Consider the following 12,081-nt stretch of genomic DNA (forward strand, 5'->3'; position numbering starts at 1 on the left):
TTATTAGAGTTGAAACAATATAAAAAATTCAGAAAGCCTCAATTTGTTTTTTAAAGGGTTAGGCACAAGCTCATTTTAGTTGAAAAATTCAGAAAGCCTCAATTTGTTTTTTAAAGGGTTAGGCACAAGCTCATTTTAGTTGAAAACAAACTCATATTAGTTATTTCACAATATCAAAATGATTCCATGAGTCTAGTGTACTAATAAGAGAATTTTGTACCTTTGAACTACATTTCCCAAAATTTCTTCAGTATTTCCCAGAATTCCTTTTGATCTCTCCACCACATTGCGTGGTCATATTTTGTATAGTTTGCTATAAGTGTTTCCTCTTTCTCTTTTTTCCTACTTTAGGGGGCTGAGGAAGGTGGCTTTTTGCTCTAGCTTTCTTATGTTAGTTATTAATAAATCTCATTAAATAAAATACTTAGAAAATTGGATAGTAATTTTGAACCTCACACTAGACAGCTTCCCACCTCTGTGTTCGAAGCCTCTCAGACCCTCTATGTGGATGTTCCACTGAATTCACTAGAATAGAGATGCATATTTTAAATTCATAACAATCCAACATCTGAGCAATCTTTTCACAAGACACTCCATGTTTATTCCTCTTTTCTAATTCCTCAGGATCAAATTTCCACCATGTTTCAGGTACATGGAACTCCACTTGGTATCCTTTGCCTATAGCCATTTCCATATATGGTTTCATTTCCTGAGCTTGAGTATTAGTGTCATCTATTATTACTGGAGATCCTCCCTAATCAATAGCTTTCTTTGCTCTGCTTTAGTTCCAGACATGAACACAACCAAGGTGTTTAATTTTATTTGTGTGCTCATTTCAATTCTGAAAGTAATCATCAGTGCTGAAGATGATGCCACCACAATTCTGACCAAGCAGATCATGAGATGTTGTTGTTTTCCCTGATTCAGGCAGACTTCTTGACAGGATAACTAGGCTCTTTAGCTTTTCCTTGGGGAAGTGCTGGTTGAAAAGATTCTCTTTTTTTTCTCCATCTGGAATAGAAAATGGTCTTCCAAGATTCTTCTCTTATTTCACAGAAACCATTACTGTCTCATCCATCTTTCTCATTGCCATTTCTAGAGGTCTGTGTACTACTGTCACTCCTCCCATCAGAATCTCTTGGTCTGATCAAATGTTGGACAATTCTAATTTGTGTTGCCACAGTTTACATTATAACCAATGTACATTTCACATAATTTAACATCTTATGCATGAAAAACATTTGTGGTGGAGTTGGAGAAGGGTTGAATCTTTGAACATTTAAATGATAATTGATCCCAGAAAGGCAAAGACCATAAGGAACAAAAGCAGATTCAAAGGTTGCCATTCTGGCCTAAAGGAAGGAATTGGGTTATTTTAAAATGTAGATTCAACTTGTCCATTAATTGGATGTTCAGTATTCCAAACAACTGGCTCATTACTAAAATATTGCTCAACACCAGGAGGTAATTGTATAGTACTAAATCAAGCATCTGTTTTTTCTTCATCAGATTTTAAGTTTTCATTGTAAAGGCCTTGATAATACAAATTAAATTTTTCCTGAGGGGATTTACATTCTTGACAATTGCCTTCCAAATCTTCTTTTTCACTCTCAAGCTCCTGAATTTTTTTATAAACCTGAGATAACTAATTGCCTATATCCAGTTTATTAGAAGAAAGGCTCTGTTTGTTTTGCAGTCCACTAGTGACTTTTTTTGCACGATGTTTTTCTTTTATCTCATTTATTTTCCTCAGGATTTTTGTAAGTAGGTCCTATAACTGCTTTGCTTGTGCTATATTCTACTTCCTCTGCTCTAACTGGGCTAGATAACTTGTGATTTCTTTCCATTCCAATTTGTCTTATATTTTCAGAAATGTAAGTACAGTTATTTAGGTACTCTGTTGATGTTCATGGATTCTACTGTAGAATTTGCATCCCGTAGCTTCAAATGAAATGATTCAATACCTGGCCTATTTTAAGGGATTGTAATCCTCAAAGATTTCAACAAATCTGTCTTTCAGTCTTGCTCTGCAGAGTTTTTACATTTTCCTTGTCATCAAAGATGGATAAAGTTATCCAGTCATTCTCTGTTTTCTCTTAGGATTTGTGAAAATGATCACCACCATCATGGAATATAGTAGTATATGCCTCTTCTATTGATTTTAGTTTTATATTGCATGTTTCACTTGCTAGTTTTTTGATTGTTTTTTTTAAACATGTCCCAAAGACTTAGCTTAATTTTCACAATAAGGCATCTGTGATAAAGCCCAGGAGGTATTGAATCTCAGGGCTGGTGGCCTTGGATGAGTTCTGAGGACTCTGTCCACAGTCAGCAGCACATCCTCTGTCTAGTACAGTGATTGGCAAACTTTTGAGCTTGGTGTGTCAAAATTTGCCAAAAAAATGCATATAACTCAGGTCATGTGTCACTTTGAGAAAAAAAACATAATTTCATGATATTTATAGTTTAAATAACAAAAAATGTATAATTGTAATATATAACTATTTAATAAACCAAAATAGGCAAATTAATATAGGTAGAATTGTCATTTATAGTGCACAGAGTGTCTACACTACACTACAGAAAATGTTTCATCCTTGGCATGCGGCCCCATACTTCTGTGTATGTGGCTGCATGGGACTGAGTGTCATCGAAAATGGCTATGTGTGTCAGTGCTGACACACGTGTCATAGGTTTACCATCACTGGTCTAATAAGATGCTTTTGCAATTCTTGAAATTTTGTTAGTCAAAATGAATTTTATTATTATTTTTCCAGCTCAATAAGATATTTTGTTACTTTGATTAGGATGGTACTGAATAAGTAGATTAGTTTAGGTAGGATTGTCATTTTAATTATATTGACTCTACCCATCCAAGAACAATTACTATTTCTCCAATTATTTAGATCTAATTTTATTTGTGTAGAAGTGTTTTATAATTATGTTTGTGTAGTTTCTGGGTTTGTTTTGGCAAAGATATTCCCAGGCATTTTGTTCTATATGGTTATTTTAAATGGAGTATCTCTTTCTATCTCTTGCAGAACTTTGTTAGTAATATACAAAAATGATGATGATTTATGTGGATTTATTTGATATCCTGCTTCTTTGCTAAAATTATTAATAGTTTCAACTGATATTTTAGTTGAATCTCAAGAATTTCCCACATATATCATCATATCATCTATAAAATATTAGCTTTATTAACTTTTTGCCCATTCTGATTCCTTTGATTTCTTTTTCTTCTCTTATTTTCTAGCATGTTTAATATTATTTCAAATAATATCAGTGATAATGGGCAACTTTGTTTCACTCCTGATCTTCCTGAAAAGGCTTCTAGCTCATCCCTATTACAAATAATACTTGCTGTTGGTTTGAGGTAGATACTTCATGTCACTTTAAAAAAAATCCATTTATATTTATGATTTCCAGTGATTTTAATAGAATTTGAATGTATTTTTTGTATTTTTGTTGTATTGTATTAGATAAATGTGTTGTATCAAATAAATATATTTTTGGAAATAATTCAATACTGAAATTATGCTCAAAAGCAAATAGGAAACTTAACTATACATAAGTAAAGAAAGCTCAACATTCAAGGAAAGCAATTTTCCCCCTTCTCTATCACTGGAAACTTTAAAGTGCTCTTCATCAGAGTGTTATGTAATTACTTAATATTGTAGAGGGAAAAGTATCTACTGCATTTTCTCACTTTGTAGTATCCTTTAAGGCTGTCTATCATGCCCAAAATGAACTATATCATCTTGTTTGCTTTTTAGAATTCTTTGATGTTCAATTCAGGCAACTCCTCCCACAGGTAGCCTGCTCAACTCCAGTATGAAAGCCATCTCTCCTGATTCAGATTTTCTTAAGAAATCTTCCTATGGATTTCACCTTTGCCACTCTTCACTCTCTACCTAACTTCTAATTTTCTTGCCTTTATAATCATGTCTTTACTCCTGTGGCATCCTGGAACTTTCCTCGGTACCTAGGACATACCTGAAACAACCTTTGCAGTCTGGGAACTACAGAATTGTTATCTGAAAACCACAAACTTCTCTCTCCTAGAGCCACCATTTTCTGAGGGGAATAAACTAGCCTGTCTTCATTCTCTTCCTAATGCTATTCTTTGCTTTCTAAACTTAAAATTAGTGTCTGGGTACGTTTGTGATTCCTCTCTTCCCAAATCCCACTCACTGATTTTCAGTTTCCCTTTGTATGCTATTTCTCTATCTTCAAATATAAGTTCCTTGAAGGCTAGAATTATCTTTCTTTTTGTTTGTATTTGTATACCTAGTGCTTTGCAAAATGCCTGGCACCTGACAAATACTTTATAAATCCTCCTTTCTTCCTCCCTTCTTCTATCCCTCCCTTCCTTTCTTCCTTCTACTTTTCCTTCCTTCTTTCCTTCTTCCTTCCTTCCTTCCTTCCATCCATGTCTTTTATTCACTTCTAGAATGTAAATTCCTCATAAGCAGAGACTATGTTATGATTTATCACTATATCTTCAGAACAAATGAATGAGATATGAAATAGGTACTGAGAAGAATACTTACATATAATAGGTGCTAAATAAAACCTTGCTGAATGAACAAATAAATATATGGTAAATATATGGTTTGATTAAACTTGAATCTAGGAACATTATGCATCTTTTCAATTATTATCCAAAAACATGAAAGGCTTTCCAATGGAATAATATTGTCAAATCTAGGAAGTCATAGGCTTGACACTAGGAATTATTCTCTAGCTAAAATATACTGTTGGCAAACAACTCTTGCAGTCATCATAAATGTCCAAGTCAAGATTTCAAAAGTGAATCTTGTTTACTAGAAAGCATTCTTAAAAAGAGTCACTTATTTTGATCTTTGTAGGAAAAAAAGACAAGGAGAAAAAAACTGTTACCTTAAGAGGCTCTTAAGAAAACCATATGCTTTTGCATACATTTTCACAAGCCAGCAGCTGCTCACTGATCCTCTTCCATTTCAAGCTTTCCTGTTGACCATCCTCTTCTGCAAGGCTGCTGGGGCTGCCTGTTGAAAATATTTATGGAAACTCTGGGGCAGCCTGGATCATCCAAGTGTTTTCAAAATGTTTGCTTGGCAAAAAGATGCTGGCAGTTAAAATGTGCTCTTGCAAGGGTTTTACTGAATGTTTGTGCCTCCTTGGAGTACTTCATTTGCAAGTGTAGGCAGGCACATAAGCTGCAATCTTCCTGTGCTACTCAGAATGAGGGAGTTTTAATTACTCTTACTATATAGATTCAATCTTTTTGCCTTTCTTCTTTGCTTTTTCTCTGCCTCTTTCCATATCTCTACTTTTGTCTCTTTGTCTTAATTCCTATTTCTGTCTCCCTTTCTGTCTCCATGTCTTTCTCTGTCTTCATCATTTTGTCTCTGTCTAAATGACTCTCTGTCTCTGTCCATCATACCTTGTTCTCTTTCTCCAGCCCCATCTTCTCTTCTTTTATAAGATTTAGATTTCTTGTGAAAGCTTGGAAAGTTCTACTCATTCTAGGACCTTTCAATTTATTAGAAGTACATGCTGGATTTGGGAACTCTATTTCCTCACTTCCTCTATAATTGTAATTATTTCCTTAGAAAATGCACATAATTTCTCTGAACCATAGTTTTCTTATATGGAAACTGAGAGGTGATGAAGTTGAAGGTCCGTAACACTCTTAAATCTTATAATCCCATTATTATCACACTTCTTACAATAGTAAGTTTATATTTTTTGATGTCTTTTTAATACCACCATAATTTCTCCAATTATCCTTTCTGCTCCCCTCTGTTAGAGCCATCTTATGTAACAAAGATATTTAAAAAATAAATAGGATAGAAAAAAATCATTTAAACTGATAAATATTTCAAGATTGAAAATATATGCAGCACCTTTAGACCTCCCTCTGCAAAAAACTGGTTTAGGAAAGTCTTTTGCCACTTCAATTTTATTCCTTCATGGTTATTCTTTTCATTTATATTCCTATAAACTCTATCTATATTATGTACTAAAATTTTTTGTAATTCTTTTTTATTATTGTTTCTATTTTATGTTTAATTCTTTGGTATATAATAGCTTAATTAGCTAAAAGGCCCCTCTTTCTTACTTCATATCTGGCCGTGGACACTTAGTAACTATGTCATTTAGCCTTGTTTACCTCAGTTTTCTCATATGTAAAATGAACTGGAGAAGGAAATGGCAAACCACTCCAGTATCTCTGCTATGAAAACCCCAAATTAGGTCTTGAATATATGGAGACAACTGAAACAACTCATTAACAACAAAAGCTTTATTGGAAGTGGGATACTACCAATCATTATCAGGATAGCTTCATGTAAAACTGTCAACATAATGTTATCCTCAATCTTCAGTTCTATTTAACAAACCTTTATTGAGCATGTGATATATGCAGTGCAGTATTTTATTCTAGCCTTGTTTTCTATTCATTATTCTAAAACTGAAGTAAAAATCAAGTAAAAGGTATCTATCTTTTGTTTAACACAATGCCTAGAACATAATAGGAGTTTAATAAATGTTTATGGACTGAATGACAGATCAACCTTAAGGAAAATCAACTAGCACAGAGTTTTAGATTAGTTTTCCTTTAAAAATTAATGTTTCATTTCATTTTCTTTAATTACTTATTAAAATTATTTTTAGACACTATTTTAAAAAAAATTGTCACATTCTCCCCTTCCCCCTCCTTGAGACTACAAGAATTCTAATATAGATTTTATATGGTCAATAACATAAAACATTTTTTAAAATGAGTCATTTTGTGAAAGAGAACTCAAGCAGAAAAAATTGAAGAAAATGAAATATAGTGTGCTGCACTCTGTATTCAGACTCATCAGTTCTTTCTCTGTAGGCAGATGGCATTTTTAAGCATAAGCCTCTGGGATTTTGGATCGCTGCATTGCTAAGAATAATTGTCATTCACAATTGTTCATCATATAACATTACTACCAATGTTCTCCTGGTTCTGCTCACTTCACTCTGCATCAATTCATGGAGGTCTTTCCAGGTTTAGCAAAGTTGCAGGATACAAAATAAACCTGCATAAATCATCATTATATCTATACATTTCCAACACAACTCAGCAGCAAGAGTTAAAAAGAGAAATTCCATTTAAAATCACCCTAGACAATATAAAATATCTAGGAATCTATTTGACAAGACAAATATAGGAATTATATGAACACAACTAAAAACACTCTTGACAAAATTAAAACTAAATAGAAATAATTGAAAAAACATCCATTGCTCATAAGTAGGATGAATTAATATAATAAAAAAATGACAATCCTACCCAAATTAATTTACTTATTCAATGACATACCTATCAAACTACCAAGAATTTTTTTATGTAATTAGAAAAAAGTTATAACAAAATTCATTTGGAAGAACAAAAGATCTAGACTATCAAGGGAAATAATGTAAAAAAAAAGTGTGAAGGATGGGGCCTGGCAGCAACTAGATCTTAAACTGTACTATAAAGCAATAATCATATAAACAATATGGTACTGGCTAAGAGACAGAAGTGTGGATCAATGGAATAGATGGTATAAATGACCTCAGTGAGATAGTATATGATAAACCCAAAGATCCAAGCTTCTGAAACAAGAACCCACTATTGGACAAAAACTTCTGGGAAAATTGGAAAACAGTATGGAAGAGATTAAGTTTAGATGAACATCTCACACCCTATACCAAGATAAATTCAGAATAGGTAAGTTACTTAAATATAAAAAGGGAAATTATACATTAAATTACGTGAACATAGAATAGTATACTTGTCAGACAAATTGAAGCAACAAATTGGAAAAAATTGTTGTAACAAAAATATCTAACAAAGGTCTAATTTCTTGAATTTATAAGGAGCTAAGTCATTTGTACAAAAAATCAAGCCATTCCCTAATGGAGAAATGGTCAAAGGACAAGAATAAGCAGTTTCCTGATAAGGAAATCAAAATTATCAATAAACACATAAAAATGTTCTAAATCTGTCATAATTAGAGAAATGCAAATCAAAACAGCTCTGAGGTACCATCTCATACCCAGATATTGGCCATTATGACAGTAAAGGAAAATAATAAATGTTGGAGCAGATGTGCAAAATTGACACACTAATGCATTGCTGGTGGTACTGTGAATTGATCCAACCATCCTGGAGGGAAATTTGGAAGTCCCTTTGATCCTGCAATATTATTGCTGTGTTTGTACTCCAAAGGGACAATAGGGAATAATACCTGTACAAAAATATTTATATCCATACTCTTTGTAGTGGTAAAAAATTTGCAAATTAAATGGTGTCCCTTGATTGGGGAATGGCTGAAGAAATTGTGGCATCTGATGGTGATAGAATATTATTCTGCTGAAAGGAATAATGAACTGGAGCAATTCCATGTGAACTGGAAAGACCTCCAGGAATTGACGCAGAGTGAAAGGAGCAGAACCAGGAGAACATTGTACACAGTAACTGAAGCATTGTGGGACAATCAAATAATAGACTTCTCTACTAGTAGCAATGCAATGATCCAGGACAATTATGAGGTACTTATGAGAAAGAATGCTTATCCATATCCAGAGAAAGAACTGTGGGAGCAGAAACACCAAGGAAAAACATATGATCAATCACATGATTCAATGGGTATATGATTGGGGTTTTGATGTTAAAAGATCACTCTACTGCAAATTTGCCTAATATGGAAATGGGTTTTGAACAAATGATACATGTATAGCCCAGTGGAATTGTTTGTCAGGTCTGGGAGGGGGGAGAAAGAAGGGGAGGGAAAGAACATGAATTATGTAACTATGGAAAAATATTCTTCATTAATTAATTAATTTTTAAAAAAGAAAGTAGAAAATGTTATGTCAAAGCATGACTCATTGCTTTGTTGGTTGTCTTGACTTTAAAAAGTGATGAAGAAAATATCACTGAAGAAAACAAATCTTAAAAAAAAAAGAAATTCATCAACTTTGTTCTGATTTTTTTACATAAACACTATTCTCTCATCCTACATGAAGCCATCCACTGATAAGATTTTCCTTAGTGGGTTGGACACTCAGAGAGAGGAACCAAGGACTGAGTGAAAATGGGTAGTGGGTTAAAAACTAATGGAAATAGAACATAAGGTGAGAATAAAGACACACAAACACAGAAAGTTTTGGCATAAGGTAGACAGACAGCGAGTAAGCTCTGGTGGTCAAGAGCTTCTTCCTCAATTATCATATCATATCATATCATATCATATCAATTATTATATAGCTACTTTTATTGGGGTTACAACCATATATGGGGAAGGGTAGAGCCAAGTGCTCTGATATGAGGTAATCATCAGGAGACACAAACTGTTAGAACCTAAAACATTAGATAGAGTAAAGCTCTAGATCAGGAATCCATATGGCCTAAGGTCTTGATACAAATGCTGATTGATTGTTGAAGGTAAGTCGAGGAGACTAAGATAGTTGATCAGTCTTCTGGGGTGTAGCCTTAGGGAAGGGCTAGGAATTTGGCAAGGTTGAGGTACAATTCAACTCAAGGTTACAGAAATCAATCATAAGCAATACAAGAGTCATTTTTGAGCACTCTTAAAATAATATCAAGATTAATATATACCTGGATTGCTACACTACATTTTTCAGTTGATTGTTTTTTAACCCAAGTTAATTCTACATTTATACTCACTATATTTCATTATATATACATGGCCAATATTATTAATCTGATTATTGCAACAACCTCCAAGCTAAGCTTTCAGATCCTACTTTTTCCAACTGATCAGCTACAAAGATCCCAAAATGACCCTCATAAAGCACACTTAAACCATACCTCTTCTCAATTTAAGAACCTTCAGGGTCTCCCAGTGATCTCTAGAAAAAAATACAAATGTTCCACTTGACATTTAAAACCCTTTAGAATCTGGATATAGCCTCTCTTGGCAGGCTTGTTTTGTATCTATCCCTAAAAATATCAATTATGGAATAATGAACTCAAGTTAAAAAGATTTGAGTCCCAATCCCAGCTCTGATGTATACTACCTCTGTGATTTGAAGCAAAACTTTTAACTCCTACAATACATTATGATAAACATCATTTGCTGAGTTTGACAATTCAGAAAAGTTCTCTAACACTGAACTGATTTCATGAAGCAATGCTTCATCAAGTTAGCATAAATGGAATTATTTTAGTTCACTTGCCTGTTTCATTGTTACATATAGACTACAGAACTCATTTTATGCCTCTACCCCCATCTCTTTCATTCAGTCACTACTGATGATTTTGCTACTTAAAATACTGAGTCGTGGAAAGAACATCAGTTTTAGGGATAGAAGTCTTTAGTTTTAGCTCCAGCTCTGATGCTTATGAGATATATAGTCCTTCCCCATGTATTCCCTTCATCCCTCTACTTCCTAGAATGCTTAGCTTTCTACAAAGTTCAGTTCATATCACCTCCAACAAGAATTATACCCTTCATTTGTTATTCCTCCTTCAAAAAATATATTTACTTTTAGTATACTTTCCATATCTTTGTATTTTTTCTGTGTACATTTTTTTTCTTCTTTTATCAGAAGGAATCTTGAATGCAGAAACTTCTTTTTTTGTCTTTGTGCCAGACTCAGAGTAGGTACTTAATAAATGCTTGTTATATGAATGGACGATTGAATTGTACTTCTCTGTGCCTCAGTTTCATCCCCCATTAAATGGAGATGATACTTAAATTATCTGCTTCATGTGGGGGATTTAAATGAAAATCCCTTTTATAAACCCAAGATGCCACAGAAATTTTATCATCTTTCTGAAAATGATTCTGATTAAACTGAAATTCAGCAATTATAAAGTAGAGCAGTCTATCTTGAGTCGAAATTTCATTCAGAGAGTGAGTCAAAAAGAGAGATCCATAAAGATAAGTAATCACTATATAGGAAATCAATCCATACAAAGAAATCATATTTAAAATTTTTAATTCTCACCTATATTTCTGAGTTACGTAGTATAACATGCAGCTCTCAGTTACCAGAATTAGCCTTTATCCCTGACTGACATAATGTGTTTATTAGATTATTGAAAGGAGAACTGACGGAGGTTCAGCCCCATTACATTCTTAGCCCTGCTTTGGTTATTCATTGCATCTGAGCTTCTCATATCAACCCAGTTGAACTATGAAATCACTCGACAGTTTGAAATATTTCCAATAACTGGACATTGAATCTGGTTTTATTTTCTAAGTTAGAAAATAAAATCAAGATAGGTTAAATCATTTTAAGCCCATTGTCTTAATATAGATTTAGAACCGTTTGTCATCCCAAAGTTGAGTACAAGGAAATAGAGTTCATAAATAAGGAAAGGGAGCTTTATTGAGGGGACATACTCACAACATATACAGTTAGGGAAGAAGATGGAACTACATCATATTCCTCTGGCTTGATCATAGACTGACTAGTAAATTTAGTAATTTTAATTTTTTTAATAAAATTGTATTTTTTCCTCAACTACATGAAAAAACAATTTTAGCCTTTTTAAAAAATTTGTGCCAAATTCTCAACCCCACCTTCTTCCCTCCTTCCTGAGGCTATGAGCAATCTGATATATATTTTACATGAGTAATAATATAACACATTTTTCTATATTAATCATTTTGTGAAAGAGAACTTTAATAATAAATTAATAATAAGGATGAAGAAATAAAATAAAATATAATATGTCTCCATCTGCATTCAGATTCCATTCACTCTTTCTTTGGAGGTAGATGGTATTTTTCATCATGAGTACTTGAAGAATGCCTTAGATCTCTGTATTGCTAAGAATAGCTAAGCCATAATCTTCATATAAAATATTGCTGTTACTGTATAAAATGTTCTCCTAGTTCTACTCACTTTATTTTACATCAGTTCATGTAAATCTCATCAGATTTTTCTTAAATTCTCCTCCTCATTTCTTATAGCACAGTAGCATTGCATTACAATCATATACCACAACTTGTTCAGTCATTCTCAATGGATGGGCATTCCCCTTAGTTTCTAATTTTTTGCCACCACAAAAAAGGGCTGATATATATATATATATATATATATATATAT

At 33.1% G+C, this 12,081-nt stretch overlaps 1 pseudogene; it reads right to left on the reverse strand.

Moving 5' to 3' along the window:
* Positions 1 to 457: 457 nt before the first annotated feature.
* The window catches only part of LOC123241604, a 37,259-nt pseudogene continuing 25,635 nt past the window's right edge, over positions 458 to 12,081 (reverse strand).

This window comes from Gracilinanus agilis, chromosome 3 (assembly GCF_016433145.1).
Source record: "Gracilinanus agilis isolate LMUSP501 chromosome 3, AgileGrace, whole genome shotgun sequence".
Taxonomy (NCBI): Eukaryota; Metazoa; Chordata; class Mammalia; order Didelphimorphia; family Didelphidae; genus Gracilinanus; species Gracilinanus agilis.